This window comes from Thamnophis sirtalis, unplaced genomic scaffold, assembly GCF_051295495.1.
Source record: "Thamnophis sirtalis isolate CommonGarterSnake01/CBP01778 unplaced genomic scaffold, rThaSir2_p1.2 scaffold_5, whole genome shotgun sequence".
Classification (NCBI taxonomy): Eukaryota; Metazoa; Chordata; class Lepidosauria; order Squamata; family Natricidae; genus Thamnophis; species Thamnophis sirtalis.
The window spans coordinates 22516984-22539582 of record NW_028261385.1 but is presented as its reverse complement, the minus strand read 5'-3'; the positions used below and the strand labels follow the sequence as shown (position 1 = coordinate 22539582).

The 22599-nt window shown below is 42.6% G+C and overlaps 1 protein-coding gene and 1 long non-coding RNA gene across 2 annotated transcripts in view; one reads left to right on the top strand and one right to left on the bottom strand.

Moving 5' to 3' along the window:
• The window catches only part of LOC148045304 (oncostatin-M-specific receptor subunit beta-like), a 49169-nt gene extending 35152 nt beyond the window's left edge, over positions 1 to 14017 (bottom strand). The window contains exons 1-3 of the mRNA XM_087715436.1: positions 13380 to 14017; positions 2127 to 2306; positions 918 to 1037 (exon numbers count right to left, since the gene is read on the bottom strand). The gene's annotated coding sequence lies outside the window, so the exon portion shown is untranslated. The remainder of the gene's footprint in view (positions 1 to 917; positions 1038 to 2126; positions 2307 to 13379) is intronic.
• On the top strand, positions 11170 to 11964 carry LOC148045305 (uncharacterized). The gene is made up of 3 exons (XR_015696556.1): positions 11170 to 11263; positions 11336 to 11449; positions 11702 to 11964. It is a non-coding gene; the product is annotated as an uncharacterized LOC148045305 (long non-coding RNA).
• Positions 14018 to 22599: the final 8582 nt, after the last annotated feature.

The following is a 22599-nucleotide window of genomic DNA, read 5'->3' as shown; positions in this document are numbered from 1 at the left end:
CAATCCATCGAACTCCATGGGACTGTGAAAATATTTTTTTGTTGGAGTGATTGTACATAGCTTCCCCTCACCCATGGACAATTAAAAAAATATTCCTTTAACATGTTCAAACTGACATGAATTTTTTAGTCATTATATTTAATGTAAAATAGAAAAGGCCCCCAGGTAGCTGCTCGAGACTCCAGATTCGGTGCATTATAGTTCAGCTCACTGGATTCATGAAACATCACCTGGTGCTAAAACACATACGTACTGTTGAGTAAGAGGAAAAGATAGCAAATAACTAATCTCAGAAGGGAAGGAAACACAGCAAGTAAATTGAAAGCCACATTAGCAGCAGTTATGATAACAGTTTATATAAAAGTTGTTGATAAGACAAACATCTTAACTTTTGCGTAAGCACAATCTGATGTAAAATAAAATATCTACATTCAATTTACAAGAGGGAACCATGAGCTTCCTTCCTTAATGAAGAGAACAGCATGCAAAGTTGCAAATGGACCATTACTGGCTAGGGTCCTAATTATACATTATCTCCTCTTAAGATGGCCATCTATATTGCTTCATTTACTTCAAACATGATAAACCAGCCCTTCTCTCATTTTGAGCTGCACAAAATCTGGCCCTTGAGGCATCAATGTGTAATCCATGGACTCTTCCATGCTATCAGAAATCTGTCAAATTCTGGACAGACACACTAAATAATCTTAACTGAGTTGGCCTGCTTTTGCAACAGCATGTTCAGCAAGCCCAGCTCACAATGGTTTATTCAATAAGCCATTGTTAATTGTGTGAACCTAGCCTGAGACAACAGGGGATTGTTGAGACAGGACTGCAAAGGAGTAAACTTAAAATGTAGAGACATGCGCTTGACCTAACGGAGAAGGGAGACAAGAGAAAGGAGCATAAATATTTACCAGTTCCAGAGATATTATGTGATCTGAAATAATGAAATTCTCAGCATGGGGTTGACAGGTTATCCTTTTGTGATTCTGGTTCAGGTAGTTCTTGAACCCTCAAACATTCCAAAGTTTTTACTGGAAAAGAAAAATACAAATAAGGGGGGGGAAAGCCCAGTGACACTGTACTGACACTGTTTAGTGGCCCTGCATAGATCGATAATAAATTTAAAAAACATGAATGCAGGGAAGGGAAACCAGAGAAAGAATGTGGGGTAAAAGCAAGGTTAACTGCAGATAAGAGATTAAAGAAAGACAAATGCATTCCCCCACACACGTACAAAGAACCAGTTTTAAAACTTTATCTGAGAAGATGATTAACAATAAAAACTGAATTCATTACAATGGGAGACCTGCTTTGCTTTATAGCTGCAGATACAGTGGTGGGATTCAAATGTTTTTACTACCGGTTCTGTGGGCATGGCATGGTAGGCATGGCAGGGGAAGGATATTGCAAAATCCCTATTTCCTCCCAATCCGCTGGGACTCGGGAGGCAGATAATAGATTGGGGGGGGGGGCAGTCCGAGGTGGTATTTACGGGTTCTCTGAACTACTCAAAATTTCCACTACTGGTTCTCCAGAACTGGTCAGAACCTACTGAATACCACCTCTGTGCAAGATGGTTATATCTCCCCCCAATTTTTACTATATTGTTATTTAAAAAGCTAAATGGGAGTCAAGATGGTGGGCTTTGCAACATCTCTGCTTTCTCATCTAAGATATGAGATTCTGGACTGTAATTTTTAAAAAAGTGGTTACTTTAAAAATATTTTTTCAATCTTACTTATCAACTTTCAGTATTTTACTTCTAAAGTCTGTGGTGCACACAGAGCACTTCATAAAACACTATATTGGAAGGCCTCCTTTAAATCTTGGACAAAAAAATGGTTTCTGTCATACCCCTTAAATCTGCGGTTGTTTTATTATTAAAATCCCCCCCCCATTTCTTTTTTCCAGCAGGCCTCCAGGCTGACAGATGCAGAATCTATGCTGAATAGCCTGTTAAAGGATTCAAGAAGTCACCCGTTCTGCATCCCAAGAGATGTTGCTGGTTATGAACGAACATCATTTCTTGAGATCATTTGGACTTAAGTTTATTTTTACTGCTCACTTAGTCAGCCTTCCAGGAAAAGAAAAGAAGATACAAAAAGCCATACGTGCCTCACCACAACATTCTTGAGTTTCACATTAAAAGAACACTTGAACACTTGGTTATTTAAAAGTTGTTGCTTGAAGTTCAACTTTTGGGTCTTCTGCTGAATATAGTCTGGTTTGGTGGAGGCTGATGTAATGGAGATTTCAGAACTTCCTAATCTGGATATCTCCCTCCACTCGTTATTCTTGTCCTGCCAGGAATCAGAAACAAAAGTTTGGGAATACAGTGCCTAAGATTTCCAGTCAGTCTGAGTTGCCTGAGAATTACGAGAGCTGCAATATCACAGGGGACTTCTGATCAGGGAAGGCTTGATTAGAAGGTGGAATAAGGTCGCTGTGAATTGACTGATGTTCCCGAACCCACTACAGGATTCCCATCAAGTGTAGGAAGCCACCACCATCCCTCCTAGAAGAATGAAATATTTTGAGGAATATTTTAAAAAGGCAGGATGAGATATCTCCCCTAAAAGAGTCAAGGTCCTCCAGGTGTTGTTACTTCTATTCTGTGTAATTAAATTAACTTCCGCTGAATATGCTCTATAATAATGTGCTAAAGTATATTGTGAATTTAAAATAGTAAGGAATAGAAATTATGGGGAGTTTGAAATATATTCCCTGGATTGATTAAATATTGTTTATAATTGGCATTATTAGCAACCCTACACATTCGGGACATTGAAGTTATGGTGGAATAATGAATAATTTTTAAAACTATTAAATGATATTATTTAGTAGGGGATAATAAATATAGGGCAAAAAAAGAAATGTTACTTATGTTTAAATGAACTACTGGAAAAATGATAAAGGATTATGGAAAGAGATCAATATTGTTGAAGTTGGAAGATTAGAAGTACATATATTTATTTGCATTACTATTGTTTAGGTGGCTTAAAAAAGACTTGACCCACTCAATGTAATGTCCATAAAATATGAATGTTTATACTGGTACTCCCTTTACTTCGCCTTCCAGGAGCTTGCTGCTTCCCTCAGGTAAGCAACTAAACACGAGGGGGGGGGGCGGTGGGACTCGGGAGGCTAGCTTACACCAGCTCGCGAAAGCCAACAAAATATTTCTGGTTTTAATTCCATATCTTGCTTTACCATTGCTTCTAATCACTAACTTCTGAATAGCTACTTGGACCAACCTAAGTGGTGTGCAGAAGACTGGCAAACCAGTGATCCTTCCTCTATAAGTAGCTGTCTTCACTGTTCCCTCTAAGGTGCGCGGCCGTGCGGCCGCACACTTGGCAAGTAAACATTGCGCAGCAGTTTCCCACTGCCGCGCAGAATCGTTTGTTGGACACGGACTGCAGCACTTCGGATCTTTCAACAAAGCCTTTCCCCACCTTGCGCTGGGGGACGCGCTTGCATGCAAGCCGGTGCCCCAAACAGAGCTGGCTCCAGTCATCTCCTCCCTGCCTTTTCTTCCCTTTTTATGCCCTGTCTCGGACGTGCGGGCGCAAATGTTGTGGACTCGCCCACTTAGACGTCGAGGTTGCTGCGTGCTTAGCTGCGGCCATATCTCCTCTTGTTTTTTCCCCTCCCTCTTACATGCCCCCTTGGTGCAGCGGGCTAATGCCGGCGAAAGGAGTGGGGTGGACTACATGGCACAACTGGGTAAATTATAAACCACAGATTTTAATCCTATTTAATTTTTAATGGTATCAAATTTAGCTATAAAGTGGCTTTACCTATTTTTTTTCCCCTGGGCCTGCTAAATTCTGGTCCCTGGTGATACAATGAGTTAAGTGCATTCTGGCGTGGATTTCCTATTGTGCAATTTGTGTCATGGACTTAATCATTTTAAATTCCATAAAATGCCAGCACACATCCTTTCTGCCAAGAGATCAGAAAAAACAATGCTCGAATCTTCTGATATTTAAATGATTTATAGTGTTGTTTAGATATATAATTTGGATTACATTTGAAAGCTATGCATTGATTAAATACTACGGAATACCATCCTGCGGCAGTTCTTCTTTCTTTTTTGGTTTTAGAAAAGGATAATTCCCTTTTTAGCCAGGCTTTTTGAATTAGATTAACACCAGTTTTTAAGTAGATTTCAATTTTAAAAAAACCTGTTAGCTGCTTTGAATACCTTGAAGATGAAAAGATGGGGTACAAAACTTAAATTAAAAAAAATGTACATTCATTTTGAAAAATAAATGCAATACTTGATTAATTTCATATCTTTATTTAAAATAGTTTTGGCATGGCATATGATTTTATTGACTCAGTTGGAAATGATGTGGATGTTGTATCTGATTCTGAGGTATACATATTCTTAAGTAACATAACATAGCATATAGCCCAAACTTGCTAGACTATTTAATTGATCTTACTACTTTAAAGGGGGAGAGTTTCATGATAAATTATTTTATTACATTTATGTTGCATTTATGTATTATATTTATTACATTTATATTCCAAATTATATATTTGTATTGTTATTTTAGTGTTTATTGTCAATTTTGATAGATATTACATTGATATATCAATACTGATTTTAATCATACTAAATAACAATTACTGCTATTATTTATCAGCATTAAATATTTACAGTTTTTAATATTGAGTTAGTCATATTTTAGAATAATAGGATTATCTTTTAATAGGATAATTGGCAAAATCTAATTCAAATGTGATGGGTTGCATTCCAAAGGAATGTGAGAGGACAGGTTGCCTGCAAAATGCCAGGACCCCGGCTGTTGGTGCCATGTCTCCCTCTAGCCAGTCTAACAATGTAAAAGCTGAGCAGAGAGCCTTTTTTCCCCAGTGTGAGCGGAAAAGTATAGTGTTTGCGTGGCACATTTTCATGCCTGGCATTCATCAGGCTGAAACCTCGCTCGCAATTGGTGCTTGACGCTTGGAATGTTGCGCAAATGTCCAGCAGATGTGACAGCAGTTCAAACTGTTGCTCTCTTAGGTGCTCAGGCATGAAACTGTGTAGGTCAAACACTGTACTTTTCCGCTCACACTGAAAAAAAATTAGAGGGAACATTGGCTGTCTTTATTGCTGGGTGTGCTCTGTGCTGGGTTCATCCTTGAGATAGTAAAGTCTTGCTTTCTGTGTCTCTCCTTTGTGCAGGTTATTGGAGCAAGGTGGTGAGGTGATGGTGCAGAAGATGCAAAAAAGGACAGTAATTTTCTTTTTCTATTATTTTTTGTGCTTGTTTCATCCTAATGCAGGGTATGCAATTAAAGTCTTGTTTTCTGTGTCCCTTCTTTGTGCAGGTTATTGGAGCAAGGTGGTGGTGCAGAAGACCAGCAAGCCAGTAATCTTCCCTCAGTAAGTAGTTGTCTTTACTGTTTTGTGTACTGGTTTCATCCCAATGATGGCAATGAAAGAGTTCATTTCTGTGTCTCTTCTTTGTGCAGCCTATTTATTGGAGTCAGTGATACTGAAGACTGGCAAGAACAGTCATCTTCCTGCTGTAAGTAGCTCTTTTCTTGTTTTTGTACTTATTTTAATCTTATTGTAGTTCATCCATTGGGGCAAAGAATTCAGTGACATCGTCTTGGCCACTCCCACCCAGTCACATGGGTGGCAGGCCACTCCCACCCAGTCACATGGCCAACAAGCCACTCCCACAAAGGAGGCCACACCCATAGAGTAGGTTCCAAATTTTTTTGAAACCCACCACTGCTCCAGTGCCTTTCTCCCGACTTGGAACTGAACTAGATGGATATTTTTTCCAACACATGTTAGTAGTGCTAGTAAGAATGAAAGTCTTTTTCATTCTTATCTTCACTGCTAACCTGATGAGATTCACGTAGTGAGCACAGAGGAACACCAGTCAATTTACACTGAGCTGAAAAAGACTTTTTAAAGCACTTCAGTCTTTTGAAATAAGGAGTGGACCCTGCTGGAGTGTGGGAATAATGCTAGGAAAAAGAAGATTCTTCCAAAATAAGGCTGGCCATTGCTGGCCCTGGTGAATAAGGAGGATGGAGACTCAGCACATCACAGCCGTGGAAATGTGTTGAGTAACTTGAGGAAATCGCTCTCTCTTAGTCCAACTTACCTCACAAGGCAGAGCTTGTAAGGAAGAAATAAAGGAGAATCTCCACATAAACCACATTGAGCCCTGAAGAAAGACAAGATATAAATCTAAGTAACAATAATATTTAAATTCCTAGGAATACCACTAGACGGCACTGCCAAACTTCAGTAGCTTCACTTTTCATGGTTTTGGGGGATGAAAAATTACCAAATATGTGTGTGTGTGTAAGATTTTTCTTTCATTTTATTATTTCAATCTTTGCAGGCCACAGATGAAAAGATAAACGTAGAACAAGCATTTCTCTATCAACCCCCACATCAGTAATTTTTATTTCTACCAACGTCAAAAACATTGTGGTTTCCCAATATTACACAATTTCTGTCTATTATGACAAACACGCAATCATTTAGACACATTCTAAGCTAACTGGGATCCAGAAATGAGGCTAGGAAATTTGAGGAGTCAGTACACTCATAGTCCATATGTCTACACATATCAGTGTCTACATGTCAGTGTCTACATACTTAAACACCATGTGAATCAGCAGACACAAATAACGTCATCGCTAAAATATAAGAACGTATTCAAATGCCACACTGTCCGCCTACAGAGAGAAGCTAACTAAAGCAGGATTCTTCATCACTGATCTGCAACACAGTCACACATATTCACCAGTGTATTACTGTATGCCCTTTTCTAATCTCTATCTAAAAAATCTAAACATGGATCAAGGGTTATGCCAAACTAAAATTGCTCAAGGTTCAATTGCCTTACATACACTGTACTTTTTATATATAAGAAAATAAATTCAAATGACACAAACATAAAGTATTACCAGTTTATTAGTTTCTTGACTATTTTAATTAAAGAAAATAATTTATCTAAGTTCTATTTCTATTTGGAAACAGCTTCTGGACTGAGAAAATGAAACTCTGATTTTAGCCTTTGATGGTTAGAATGATCTTAGAATCATAGAAACTGCTTGAAATGTGAAATGTAAAGCAAAAGGTCGAGATTGAATTATTTTCGTAATCTGCATCAAATAAAAATAGAAGTCATTACTTTATTATTCTCATTTTGCTGTTTTCTCTTTCTTTTTCTTGTGTTTCCATCTTTTTGTCTTATAGTGAAACTTAAGAAACTAAAGATGAATAAAATGCATTTTATTCACGCATTTTATTCAGGAATACAGGGAAGTCCTCAACTTACAACCATTCAGTTAGTGACAGCAGCACTGAAATATATGATTTAGAGCCAGAGAGTCAAACTTGATTTCATTGAGGGCCACATCAGGGTTTTGTTTGACATCGGGGGGCGGGAGCGTGTGGCCAGGGTGGGCGTGGCCAGCATGACATCACTTGTGTTGGGGGGCACCTGTGGTGGCCCAAGCACTTTGCCAGTGAAAACGGGCTCCCAAACACCGTTTTCGGCTGCAGCGGTTTGCAATCCTCTGGCAGTGAAAACGGAGCTCAGGAGGGCCACGTTTGGTCCTCACGAGCTCCGTTTTTGCTGGCAGAGGCACAGCGGGCCGATCCTTCGCTATTACTAGGGTGGCCCAGATCAAAGCACCCCATAGTCTGGGAGTTTGACACCCCTGATTTAGAGCCAGTCTTCACACTAACAACCAATACAGCATCCCCAGCCATGAGGTGACTATGCTCTCCACCTCCTGCACCTCATAAATAACAAGACCCCCCCCCCCCGAAAATAAGGCCAAGTGCTTATTTCGGGGGTCAGGAAAACATGGTAGTTATAATATTTTTTTTACAAGTGGAGTGACGTTGATGCCAAATGACATGACGAAGGACATTCCTGGAAGATTTTAAGAGGCTAAACATCACATGGAAAGACGTTGAACTAATTGCCCAAGATTGAAAACGCTGGAGATCTCTTGCTAGGTACAAAGCATGAGAGGATCTAATGCATGGGTGTCAAAATCACAGCGTCACGTGGCGCAGTGGTTAAATGCAGCACTGCAGGCTACTGCTAGATCAGCAGGTCAGCGGTTCAAATCTCACCGGCTCAGGGTTGACTCAGCCTTCCATCCTTCCGAGGTGGGTAAAATGAGGACCCAGATTGTTGGGGGCAATATGCTGACTCTCTGTAAACCGCTTAGAGAGGCCTGAAAGGCCTATGAAGCGGTATATAAGTCTACTGCTATTGCTATTGCTATATCACAATGTTTTCCTCCTTCGCAGAGCTGGGGTGGGCGTGGCCTGAGCATGATGCTTCCGGCCTGCAGGCTGCCATTTTGACATCCCTGATCTAATGTTGATGCTAAAAAATGCAGCATCCTGAGGTCGTGTGATCACCATTTGCAACCTTCCCAGTTACCATCCCACAAGCAAAGTCAATAGGCAGAGCTGTACTTGCATAATGAAAGCACGATTGGCTTAACAACTGCAGTGATTTGCTTAACAACTGTGGCAAAAAAAGGCTGTAAAACCGCCTTGCATAAACAATGGAAATTTGTGTCTCAGTTGCTGTTGCAACTACCTGCATTGAATTGATTTCCTAGCATTTTCTGCCCCTCAGAGCCCACTTCTCCAAATAGGTCACCGGCTTCTTTGGCAATGCTTAGCTACGTTTCCACCAGCCTGAGAAAGTTGAATAGCAGGTGTGGGAAAGGTCAGCAGGCTAGAAAAATTACAAATCCCCCTTGCCAAGGGAAAAAACGGGCTCCAGAAAACATTCAAAATGTAAACAGCAGCCTAGCTGACACCCATTTTTCCCCCTCCAAAAATACAACCAAATACAACAACAGAACAGAGGTTTAAAATTCAAACAATACATGGCAGCTCGGATAAATTTGTAAAGAAAAAAAAATCAAATTGCAGCATGCATTTCTCTGTCATTTGTGTGTGTAGTAAGTTTGTGCATATATTCCTCTATTTCAGTGTTTCTTCACCCCAGCAACTTTAAGGCAGGTGGACTATGCCAGAGGTGGGTTTCTGCCCGATTGGCCGAACCTGTAGTAGCGGCGTCGGAAGGCTCCGCCTACTCACCCAGATGCTTCTGCGCATGAGCAGAAGCGGCTTGTGTGCACGCCCAAACCAGTAATAAAAAAATTGGCAACCCACCTCTGGACTATGCATGGAGCCTGGGGAATTTTGGGAGTTGAAGTCCACCCAATATAGTTTCTCACCCAGCTGCGGCATTCTGGGAGTTGTAAATCCACCTAGCTTAAGGTTTCTGGGTACATGATGGAGCCAAGGTGGCGCAGTGGTTAAATGCAGCACTGCAGGCTACTGCTAGATCAGCAGGTCAGCGGTTCAAATCTCACCGGCTCAGGGTTGACTCAGCCTTCCATCCTTCCGAGGTGGGTAAAATGAGGACCCAGATTGTTGGGGGCAATATGCTGACTCTCTGTAAACCGCTTAGAGAGGCCTGAAAGGCCTATGAAGCGGTATATAAGTCTACTGCTATTGCTATTGCTATTGTCTTTCGCATGAGTTGGTCGCATGGGAGGGGAGAAAAAGGTATGCCATCAGGAAAGAGGAAGTTGAATAAATGGGTTGGCAAGAGGCCAAAGAGATAAAATACCGTAAATTAATACAGGGAGGGAAATGGGACTGTACTAATGACAGTTCTCATATTTGGGAGGTGAAAAAGTAACACTTCCCTCTATTCGGAAAACAGCATCTAAGAAACTGCTTTCTCATACTTCATACTAACTGGAAATAGATGCAGAGGGATCAAAATGTCACCATAATCATGTAGTGACATTCCTGCTTTATTTTACATCCATGTAAATCAACCCAACTTTTTGTACTCTTTCTTTATGGACACCTAGACACACTTCGTAAGTACTAATGTACAGTAATAAAACAAGGGTTGTAAAATAGCAGTGCAAACGTAGTTTTGCTACTAATGGACCCCTCCTCACCCTCCCAAATCAACTCTTTGGGAGTAAAATGCAAGCCCAAATTATCATAGACTTTCGTCTTACAAAGAGCAGAGGCCGAGCAGCTGGAGCATCGCGGAGGCGTCGGAAGAGGTAAGGACGCATGCGTGGGCTGCATGCGTTCATGTGGTGAACGCCAGGCCCCATTGCAACCATACCGGTTGCAACAGGATCTGGAACTCACCACTTTCTTACACCTGACTCTATTCCTACAAAACCTGTGACTTTGTACAAGGGTAAGAGTGGATGCTGTTTTGAAGGCAGAGGATGATCACAACAAATACTGAGTTGATTTGGATTTACTTTCCATTTTGCTAATTGATTAAAAAGACTATTAACACTTCTATTAGAATACAGAAAACAGAATTGGAAGGGGCCTTGGAGGTCTTCTAGTCCAACCCTCTGCTTAGGCAGGAAACTCTATACCTTCCAGACAAATGGTTATCTAATCTCTTCTTAAAAACTTCTAATGTTGGAGCATTCACAACTTCTGGAGGCAAGTTGTTCCACTGATTAATTGTTCTGTCAGGAAATTTCTCCTTAGTTCTAGATTGCTTCTCTCCTTGATTAGTTTCCACCCATTGCTTCTTGTCCTTGACAAGAATAGCTTGACTTCCTCTTCTTTGTGGCAGCCCCTGAGAAACTGGAACACTGCTATCATGTCACCCATAATCTTTCTTTCAATTAAACTAGACACACCCAGTTCCAGTAATCGTACTTCTTATATTTTAGCCTCCAGTCCCCTAATCATCTTTATTGCTATTCTTTGCACTCTTTCTAGAATATCCACAACTTTTTTTTGCATCGTAGCAACCAAAACTGGATGTAGTAGTAGAAGTGTGGCCTTATCAAGGCATTATAAAGTGGTATTAACACTTCACTTGATCTTGATTCCATTCCTCTGTTTATGCCGCCTAGAACTATGTTGGCTTTTTTGGCAGTTGTTAAAAATATCTTTACATCTGAAAACAAATACATAAATAAATGTTTTTCTAAAATCTCCTGTAACCACAATTGCTGGACTTGGTGCAGCAATTTCTTTCCTTTGGATACAGGAAACACAAAAACTGGAAGTAAGTAAAATCTTCAAAAGCCAAGCCTTCTGGGGGCGGGGGACTTCCCCTTCCAATTTGGAGAGGATGGACAATTCAGGGAAGAAACACACAGGGGCATTTCCTGCTTTCAAGTCTTGAAGCATTAGCAAGTGAAGAGTGCAATCTTGTAAAGATGCCTGTGGCAAGTAAGTGCCTATTCAATTTTTCCATTACTTCGCTACTGAATATGTTTACAACTTCATTTCTCTGTTTTTAAGGCTGTAAGCCGCCTAGAGTAACCTCACAGGATTGGGGCACTTCCCTTCCGGGCATGCCTGCAAGCCCTGGGCAACAGCGCCTGTTAGGGTGGAGGAAGATGAAGAGCGCTACAGGTGTGCAAAGCATCAAAAAATTGGGGGAAACTAGGGTGAAGGGGGAAGATGAGGTGTATAAGGAGGAGTGGTAAGGGGAGAGAGTCGAAGGAGAAAGGAAGGGGAAGTAGAGTAGAAAATGATGGAGAGAAGACAGAATGTAGAAAGGGGGAGGAGAGAAGGGGAAGAAAGTGTCGGATAAGATATAAATATAGTGTATGGAGAGCAGAAGAGCCAATAACTGGGTTTTTCTTATCTTTTTTTCTTTGGTAGTTGATGGTAAGATGAATTGATGTAAGTACTTAATAATACAACTTGATATGGACTATGTAATAGTATACATGGGATTATATGCTATGAAAATGGAAAATAAAAACTTTTTATGATGGTAAAAAAAATTGGGGGAAACCAGCTTTACAGAATTGCAGCCCCAAAGCAATTCTTTGGCTCCCCTTGATCAGAGCTTCTCAACTTCACCAAACGTTTAAAGAGTTGGAGAAACTCTGCTACAAAGTCCTACCTATCAACGACTTCTTCAGCTTGGGCAAACAATAGATACAAACTCAAGGTAAATCTCTCCAAACTTGACTGCAGAAAATACAACTTCAGCAACAGAGTGGTCAACACCTGGAATACTCTACCCCACTCTGTTGTTACATCCTCAAACCTCCACAGCTTCAACCTTAAACTGTCTTACCATGGACCTCACCCCATTCTTAAGACGTCTGAAGAGGGGGCGTGCATAGAGGACTTCACACCAAGGTAACTAGACACAAGAGCAGTTTTTTCCCCCCGAATGCCATCACTCTGCTAAAAAAATAATTCCCTTAGCGCTGTCAAACCATTAACTAAGGCTGCATCACTATTACTATTTTAGTCTTCTCACCATTCCTATCACCCACTTATGACTGCGTGACTGTAACCGAATATAAAGCTTACGGTTTATATTGATTGTTTCCTGATTGCTTATTTGTACCCTATGACTATCATTAAGTATCGTACCTTATGATTCTTGACAAATGTGCCTTGTTTTTTTTTATGTACACTGAGAGCATCTGCACCAAAGACAAATTTCTTGTGTGTCCAATCACACTTGGCCAATAAAGAATTCCATTCCATTCCACTCCATTCTATAAGCCAGTGTTTTTCAACCTTTTTTGTGCAAAGGCACACTTTTTTCATGAAAAAAAATCACGAGGCACACCACCATTAGAAAATGTTAAAAATTTTTAACTCTGTGCCTATATTGACTATATATAAAGTAATTTTCCCACGGCACACCTTACACTATGTCACGGCACACTAGTGTGCCGCGGCACAGTGGTTGAAAAACACTGCTATAAGCACACCAGTGTGCCTTCCATTCCTGTCCTACTGTCCCCATTTATTTGTACTCATTTCCCTTGTTCACTTTTACTTTACTTTACTTTAATAAGATTTGTATGCCGCCCACTCCCTAGGGACTCTGGGCGGCTTACAGGCAAAATGAAAAGAAACATATTAAAAATTAAACTAAAAAATACAATTATTAAAATTCCATGTCCATATTTATACTTATTTCTGTTATCTTGTACATGTTTGACAAACTAAATAAAATAAAATAAAAAAGTCTATAGTAGCCTCTTTCCCAAACCAAGACTCCCCTTCCAATTTCAAAGTTTCAAACCAAACTTAGGAAAAGAGCTCTGTCTTAAACTTTGACCCATAAATAAGCTTGCCCCTAAAATTAAAACCTAGCAATCTCAGCAGTCTTCGGTCGGACGGACGAAGCTGCTAGCTCTCCTTAGCCGCATCCCTCGCACCAAAAGAGGGAAGGGTTTTTACATTTCGACCCCGCCGCTAAAGACACGGGGGAGCCCCGTCAAAACGCCGAAACCGGCTCACCTGTCCAAAGGGAAAGATCCGGGAAGAAAAAACGAGGCGGATTCAGGCGAGGATCTCAGATACTCACGTCTTCAGTCGGCGGGAGGCGTAAAAAGATGCCCCCGTGGAGAAGCGGGGAGGTCGAAGACTCTCGCCACAGGTCCGCTTGGCTCCGTTCCTACATTACCCGAGTTGAACACGCGTCGGGGAAAACGGCAAATCGCAGAGAATCCCAACTTCCGTCTGGCAACCTTACGGGTTCCCCCACCCTTAATGGGGAAGGGCTTTCCGAGAACAAATGGGGGGTGTGGGAAATTGGGAAAGAGGAGGAGGAAGAGTGGAAAGGAAAGAAAGCGCGATGCTTGCGCGGAGTCCACGCGGTGGGACAAAACTTTACTAATTCGTTCTCCCGGCTGCCTGTGAATAGAGTGGGGATGAGTCACGTGGACCTTCGCGGTCTTATGTCTCTCCCCTCACCGTCACAGCTTGTGGGTCTGAACCCTCCCCAACTTCTGCAGAAACCGCGGAGGAACTGCAATTGCGAAAGCTCGCCTTCCAGCGCTTTCCTGGAAGCCCCCGAGGCCGGCTTGGAAAGTTCGTCCCGGGCCCTGGAAAAGCTTCCGCGGCGCCCGGGAGCCTGCCGAAAGGCTGGCCTGGGAAGCCCCGCAGGTTTGAAAAGGCCTCTTCTTCGCGGCCAGTTTTTAAAAGGAGGAGAAGGAGAAGGAGAGGGAGAAGGAGGGAAAGAATGATTGTTCGCTCCTTGATCCAGCTACCCTAAGCAGGAAGTTTTGCAATAGAAGATGTTGTATTTTGGAATTAGGAGTGTTCAAAAAACACTCCATACGGTTTAGTAATTTTAAAATAAGCATAGGTTGAGCCATTCTCCCATTTCAAAACTTTGAGAGGAAAATAGAGGTTGTCATAAAAAGTAGCATTTGGAGAAAGCAATTGAAATTTTCTGAAACGGCCACATTAATACGGGGGGGACGGGATTATTCTAGAGATATTCTCAGACTTCTGATAAATTTTTATTTTTTCACCACGGAGCGATTTGTTTCTCGCTTCTAAGTGAAGAGCCCGGGTTTTCTCTCTCAGACGCGTCTTAGCGTTTCGGTTTTTCTCTGTTTTTTCCAAATGTTTGAAACAACCCATTTTATTTTATTTGGGTGTGTGTGTGTGTGTGTCTGTGTGTGGTGATCTCTTAAATCCTCCGACAAAACCATCCGGGATCCTAATAAATAGGCTTTAGGATTAGGCAGCTCCATAAATTGAATAAATAGATAATGGTTTCCCATTGCCCTTTTTCTCTCTCCCTCTCCTGTTGTTTTCTCTTCCCCCGAACTCAATAAGTGCGCCGAACGTGGCAGTTGGCTGCTGGGGAAAAGCTAAACTGAATTTAAATGATTGTGCTATCTAACAACTGATCTAATTGGAACCATCTGACTAATTTCAAAGCCCAAACCACAAACTCCAGAAATGGGTGTCTTGAAATTCTCCAGCAGGCACAGCCAAAATGATTCAGGAGCATTGTGCAATTTAAGAGTCTTAAAAGGAAGAAAAATAAAATAAAGGAAGATTTTATGTGTTGTGTTTGTTTTGAAAATTAAAAATAAAATAAAAAACTTGAACCAAAAAAGAGAGTCTTTGCCAGTCTAAAATTCTGAGGGAGCATCTGAAATGGTTGCCTGGCAAATGGTTGGATGAGTCAAATGAACAGTGAAGCATTGAGATCATGTCTATTGCAGATAACAGATGAGCCAGCAGTGTGCAGCGGCAGCCAAAAAACCCAGCGCAATCCTAAATTGCATTAACAAAGAGATACAATCAAGATCAAGTGAGGTACTAATATCCCTCTATAAAGCCCTAATACAAAAAGGTGAACCTTTTTGTTGAGGTCTCCCAAAAGCGTGGGAAGTGTGGGAGGGGGGTTGCGCACACGTCCACACCCATAATGCAATGCCCTCCCCCTGCACATGTACGCACAGCCCCCCCCCCCCGCGCATGCACCAGGCTTCATTGACACCTCCAGACTTCCGGGAGACCCGTTGGGCTGTTGTTCTCCTTCAGGAGGCTTCCCTGAAGCCTCTGGAGGGCGAAAAACAGCCCAATGCGTAAACGGTGCATTTGTGTATTGGGCATTTTTCGCGAAAAACACCCGAAAATCAGCTGGCAAGCTGATTTTCTGAAGGCACACAGGGCAACGCCTGGTGTGCCCTCAGAAATGGCTCCGCGTGCCATCTATGGCACACTGCCCTTGTAAGACCACACCTAGAGTACTGCCTCCGGTTTTGGTCACTGCACAATAAAAAAGATGTTGAGACTCTGGAGAAGGTGCAGAGAAGAGCAACCAGGATGATTAGGGGACTGGAGACTAAAACATGAAGAAAGGTTACAGGAATTGGGCATGGCTAGTCTAGTGAAGAGAAGCACCAGGGGAGACATGATAGCAGTGTTCCAATATTTGAGGGGCTGCCACAGAGAGGAGGGGGTCAAGCTATTTTCCAAGGCACCCAAAGGCCAGACAAAGAATAATGGATGGAAACTGACCAAGGAAAGATGCAGCCTAGAAATAAAGAGGAACTTTTTGACAGTGAGTAAAATCAACCAGTGGCACAGCCTGCCTTTGGAAGTTGTGGGGGCTTCATCACTTGAGACTTTCAAGAAGAGATTGGACTGCCATTTGTCAGAAATGGTGTAGGAACTCCTGCTTGAGCGGGGGTGGGTGGGGTTGGACTAGATGACCTATAAGGTCCCTTCCAACTCTGTTAATCTGTCTGTCTGATCAGGAGACAAAGACTTAAAGATGGAATAAGTAAAGACAACTTTAATCATGGGCTTGGCCTGTGATGACAGCAATATCAGACAGACGGGGCTTGTGAAAATGGTTGATGGGAGAATAAGCCCACCAGCTTCCACCCATCCGCTCACTGATGGAGTCTTACTTGCAATCCATTGAGTAGTACTGGCTTAATTAGTACTAATTAAAATGATACGCAAGAATTAAAAATGGTGTACACCAAAGCTCTTGGTCAGCCTCAGATTACAAAATACAGCGGATGGCCCTGTTGCAATAAAATCCTGAAATTAAGCCACCAACCAGGGCCAAAAGGGAATGCCGTTTGAACTCCGATTTGAAATGAGAGTTATAAACTTAGTGCATTTTTGTTAATGACGGGGTAACTTTTAGAGACTGAGCAATGGAGGTACCAAAATCTGTGAAAACAAAAGGAAATTTCATTCCAAGTCTGTTTCTAACCATCTGCATGGCTGGAATTGTCCTGGTTTGAAAAGCAGAGAAAGGATGAGATTTTCAGAAAGAATCCTACAAAATACTGTACTGTTGGAAGAAATGTCCATCTGGGATCAGTTCCAAGAGAGACACCAGAAACAGTTATGGCTGTTTGGAAAGATGGTTTTAATGGTGGAGAGAATCACATATCTTGAAGATGTTGGGTGAAAGGGAAAAAGGGAAGAGATGCTGAGAGTGCCTTGGTTTTACGCCCTCTCTGGGCCTCACCCTAGAGCTTCCTGTTCCTGTGTAAGAAATGTATTCTGATTGGTGGTCAGACTCCCAGGGGGCTAACTTTGTAGGCTGTTTTTTGAGTCTAAGTTTGGTTGAGCCATTGCTGGGTGATGATGTAATGAAAGGGCTTTGGGATTCCTATTGTGGCTCTGCCTGAAGTAGGTAGATCTTCATTATGTAGAATAGACTGGCTCAGGCCTTAATGGCCCATTAACAAAGAGGGGGAAAGCATGTTCTTTAAAACATGTTTCTCCTTTTCTCATCCAGGGAAATATAATATTCTGCCTTTTTAATATTTCCTAAAATATTTCATTTTTCTAGGAGAGGGGTGGATGCTAACTTCCTGCAGTACTTCCTTTCCTCCCTGGTGCAAATAACCTCTTGAGAAGGGGTAGTGGTGGGTTCCTACTTGTTCGGACCAGTTCGGCTGAACCGGTAGTGCTTTGGCAGCCTGGGTCGTTGGAGCTGGTGACCCAGGCCTGCCATACCCCTGAACCAATTCTCCGGGTAGCGCCATAGGCACCACCATTTTGTTTTTAGCTTCTATGCATATGCAAAAGCATTTTTATTGCAGTGTGCATGCGTGTGCATCAAGCGCGTGCACGGCGCATGCACGAGAAAACTGGCAATAGTGCCTGCCGCAACCTGCCCCTGGTAAGTGAGTCTTCTTTCACAGGCTGCAGATGTATATTATGTGTAGTTTGCCCTTCTTTGAAAACTCTGGACCAATGACAATCATCTACATGTGCAATCTTACTTGAAGGTGCAATCACCAAAGGACAAGCTTGTATGTATAAACCATACCACAGTCAAATGTTGATTGACAACACAAGTTCTCTGCCCAGAAGATAAACACAGTAAGTAAGTAACCCTTAACTGATTCTTTACCCATTGCAATCCCCAGACATAATTTTCCATGTTATTTCTTTCAAGGAAAGCACTTGCCTGAAGGTTGTTTTTTAGAATGTGTGAAATGATCTTTCATTAGATTTCAACACGGAATCTTGGTGCAGTTTTAAGCTTCCAATTCGACATTATTAAGCTCTTTGCTTAGAAATAAGTCCCATAAGTGTAGGGATTGTAATCGTATTCTAGAAGGGAGTGCATCTCATAGCTAAAAATTATATTATTGCACTTTGTAGAAATGAATGCTCTCTGCTTTCTGGACACACTTCTGAAATAGAACTTGGATTGCAGCCAATAAATTTGCATTAAGCTTTGCAATAAGTGTAATTAAAATATGAAAAAAAGACAAAAAGATACTAGGGTACATTTCCATTGTATTGTTACTAAACCTTTGAATCAATTACTGTCCCAAAGTGTTTTTCAACTGGACTTTCTTGGTTTTTTTCCCCTTTGGAGATGTTTCACTTCTCATCCAAGAAGCTTCTTCAATTCTGACTCCATTCCCCACCAACCAGTCAGAGCTGAAGAAGTTTCTTGGATGAGAAGTGAAATGTCTTCAGAGAAAAACCAGAAAGTCCAGTTGCTTCTTGAAAAGGACTTTTGGGACAATCGACCTGGGATGACTGAGAATCTCCATAGACAATCATACAGTGTTTCTATCCCGGAAACAACTGCATTATTGTTATCCCAGCTCCCTAAATTTTGGGGATGGTTCTGGAAGGGAAATTACTCTGCAATTTTCATATATTATGTTTATGCTTTTTATTTTTAAGAAATATTTGTACTCCATGCATGCATATGGTGCGTACAGTGCCTGCGCGAAGCTCCGCTGAGCAGCTGGAGCATCGTGGAGGTTCGCGGTGGCGGTAAGACGCATGTGCGCTCTGCGCGCATCCATGTGGATGCCACCAGGCCCATTCCAACCATATCGGTTGGAACAGGATCCAGAACCCACCACTGATAATAACCGTCTGAAAAGAGGAAAGAATAAAGCTTTATCTGGTGTGGTGACGAAGGCAGCAAATAGAATATGGAATGAAAATGGTTTGGATCAGGCCAGGAGCAGAAAAGAAAAATATTCCTAGATAGACCACCTCCCAAGTGCATTCCTATGGTAGAAGGGCTCAGAATATGGCCAGATCCTCCATTCTAAGCTCCTTCCCTTCTCCCTTCTGGTCACATGACCTAGAACACCATGTATGCAGCTTATTATGTTTCCAATTGCACACATACATGTATACATATACATAAGTGGGGCAGGGGTTCCGGCAGTAGCTATTGCCGGTTTGCTCATGGCTGGGCCATGCGCACGCTTGATGCGTGCTGCATGCACATGCACAGTGCAATAAAAATTACTCTGCATGCGTAGAAGCAAAAAACAAGATGGCATTGCCTATGGTGCCCCCCTCCCGGCGAACCAGTTCAGAGGCATGGCAGGCCTGGGTCACTGTGGATTCCAGTGACCTAGGCCGCCAAACCACTACCGGTTCGGCTGAACCGGTCCAAATTGGTAGGAACCCATCACTGGATTGGGGTACTGCAGAATAAATATGCATACTGCTACAACATAAACACTCGTCCTGATTAGATCCCCACACATACACTTTCCCACATCTAAATACATGCTCAGAGGCATAAATATTAACCAATCCTAACTAGAGTCACATAAGGACACATTTCTTCATTTCACAGAAGAAAATTAAATCATGTATGGCCCCTGCTACTTAAACAATAATTTCTGCTCTGTGAATGTCCTCATCTTGCTTCTTCTTTCCAACACGACAGCTTTCCAGAAAGTGAAGAGAATATTACTAAATTTGTTACGGGGGAATAAAAAGACAAGCGGAACATTAAGTTTAAAAATAGGCCAGACAGGAAGCTGCAGAGAGAATAAATGGGGGGTGGAGGGGGAATCTCACCCTGCATCCCATCCAGAAGGGGCAGCTCAGCATGCTGCCAGGGGCTCCATTCATAAGCCCACCTATTTCAAACTTGGTACTTGCTCAAACCACAGGCAACAAGAGTGTTGCATATGTTGATGAGTTCATATTACTCTCCCACTTCCCTTTTATTGCATCAGTGGTTGGAGCATAAACTTGGATAGCCATCATATTGAGGATGCAAAGTCTAACTATTTGTTTATTGACCACATTGTAGCCAACGCTGCATCATTTCTGACTGTGAAAAGACAGCGGTTCCTTTTCATTTCTTATGTGCTTATAAATATTACAATCTTCTGACTGAAAGTGTCCAGTTCCAGTCCGTCTCTGGTACCTTGGATTAAGTGGTGGGTTGCAGGCGGTACGCCCCAGTATGCATGTACCGGAGCCTGCCTGGAACACCGGATACCGTTCCAGTACTGTGCTCTGGAGGGCCCACCCGTCCGCCCGAGCTACTTACCTGTCCTTTAAGCCTTTGGCGCTTCTACGCACGGTGTGTACCATGCCTGCGCAACTCTCCGGCGAGCAGCTGGAGCGTCGCGGAGGCTTGTGGAAGCGTCGCTGGCAGTTACAACGCACGCCCACGCTGTGGATGTGTGTGAGCTTGCTATACGCGTCCATGTGGGCGAAGTCGGGCCTGTTCCAACCGTACCAGTTGGAACGGAATCCGGAACCCACCACTGCTTGGAATTCAATGTGTAGTCACTTCTTTCCTTTTTCATTGTGTTGAGTTTTCCTGCTCCGTGTTCCTATTCTAATTCTGTTTTTACAGCACCGGATTTTCTTTTCCTACATGCAACATCAGCAACTAGACATCCTGAAGGTTTTAATCTAGCTGTATCATAACATCTCTAGTGTGGTTGTTCCATTGCTGGAGACTTTCAAAAAGAGACTGGACAACCAGTGGTCTGAAATGGTATAGGGCAGGGGTGTCAACTGGAGGCCCGCGGGCCAGATGCATCATGTGCAAGGCCACACCCACCCTAGCTTCGCGAAGGCAAAAGTCATGATACTTCACGTGACTTCAACATAACACGGCAAACCTGACACCTGGGGTATAAGGCAGAGGTAGGTTCTTACTGGTTCGGCCTGATTCCGCTGAACCGGTAGTGGTTTGCTGGCATGGGTTGCCGGAACCAACAGAAACCCAGCCCTACCACACCTCTGAACTGGTTCCCTGGTCTGCGCGGCATGTTTCCCTCCCACTTTTTTGGAGTATAAGACGCACCCTTTTCCGTCAAAAGAGGCTGAAAATCTGGGTGCGTCTTATACACTGAATACAGCATTTTTTGCCTCCCCAAAACCTGCCCTCTCCACCAAAATGGCCATGCAGAGCCTGTAGAAAGCTTTAAAAGAGCTCCTGGGGACTGGAGAAGGCAGAAATGAGTGAAAAATGGGCCTGTTTTGGCTCAATTTTGCCCCCTCCCAGCCCCCAGGAGTACTCTATAAGCGTCCTAAAGGCTATGCAGGCATTTTTAAAAAAAAAACAAAAACGGGCCCTGTTTTTGTGAAAAATGGCCCATTCTTTTGCTAGTTTTCCGGGGGGGGGCATCCCCCAGGAGCACTCTGCAAGCCCCCTAAAGGCTATTCATGCCTTTTTTTGGAAAAACAACAGTCCCGTTTTCGCAAAAAATTGGCCATTTTTGGGAGGTTTGCAGAGTGTAAAAACTTTCTTTTTTTAATTTGCCTCTTCAAAACCTTGGTGCGTCTTATACTCTACAGTATTTATGAGCAGCAAATCAAGCACACGTGCACAAAATTGTGCATGCACCGAACCAACCCTTGGTATAGGTTCTCTTGTTTGAGCCAGGGGTTGGACTAGAAGATCTCCAAGGTCCCTTTGCAACTCACTTGTTCTATGTTCTATCTGAAGCTCTTCCCCGTCATATTGAATGCCTTCCCATCTACTACATAATCAATCGCTTTGCCTTGTCTACCCCTCTGGTTTTCTTGGTAAAATGCAAAAATGGATTACCATTACCTTCTTCCACAGAGCTGTCGACTTATCAACCATTCAAGATTATAATGACACCAAAAAGTGACTTATGACTGGTCCTCACACTTACAATTGTCACAGCATCCCCTTGGTCACGTGATCAAAATTGGCACTTGCCATGTAATTATGAAAGTTGCAGTATTCGGAGGTGGCGTGGTCACCATTCGCGACCTTGGCAGCTGGATTCCAGTAAACAAAGTCAGTGGGAGAAACTGGATTTGCTTAAGAACCACGTGAATCACTTAACTGCTGCAGTGATTCGCTTAACAACCATGGGAAAAAAGGGTCATAAAATTGTTCATGACTCACTTAATCAGCGTCTTGCTTTGCAATGGAAATTCTGGTGCCAAGTTAGTCGTAAGTCGAGGACTACATGTATGAATTGAAGCCTTATCACCGAAGTGATCTGCCTCCAGCCGAGGTGGCACAGTGGTTAAATGCAGCGCTGTAGGCTACTTCAGCTGACTGCAGTTCGGCTGTTCAAATCTCACCGGCTCAGGGTTGACTCAGCCTTCCATCCTTCCGAGGTGGGTAAAATGAGGACCCGGATTGTTGTTGGGGGCAATATGCTGACTCTGTAAACCGCTTAGAGAGGGCTGAAAGCCCTATGAAGCGGTATATAAGTCTAACTGCTATTGCTACTGCTATTCCCCTATTGCTGCTGTCCGATATACCATGTTTCCCTGAAAATAAGACAGGGTTTTATTTTCTTTTGACCCCCAAAATAAGAGCCTGGCCTTATTCTTGGGGATGTCTTATCATTTTTGAGGTGCAGGAGGCGGCGAGCGTGGTCACCTCATGGCTGCTGCTGTGTTGCAATATTTTTGGGGAAGGCTTATTTTCGGGGGAGGCTTATTTTAGCCCATGCTCTCAAAAGCCCGATTGGGCTTATTACTTGGAGTGGTCTTATTTTCAGGGAAACAGGGTAGGTGCCTGCTTTATC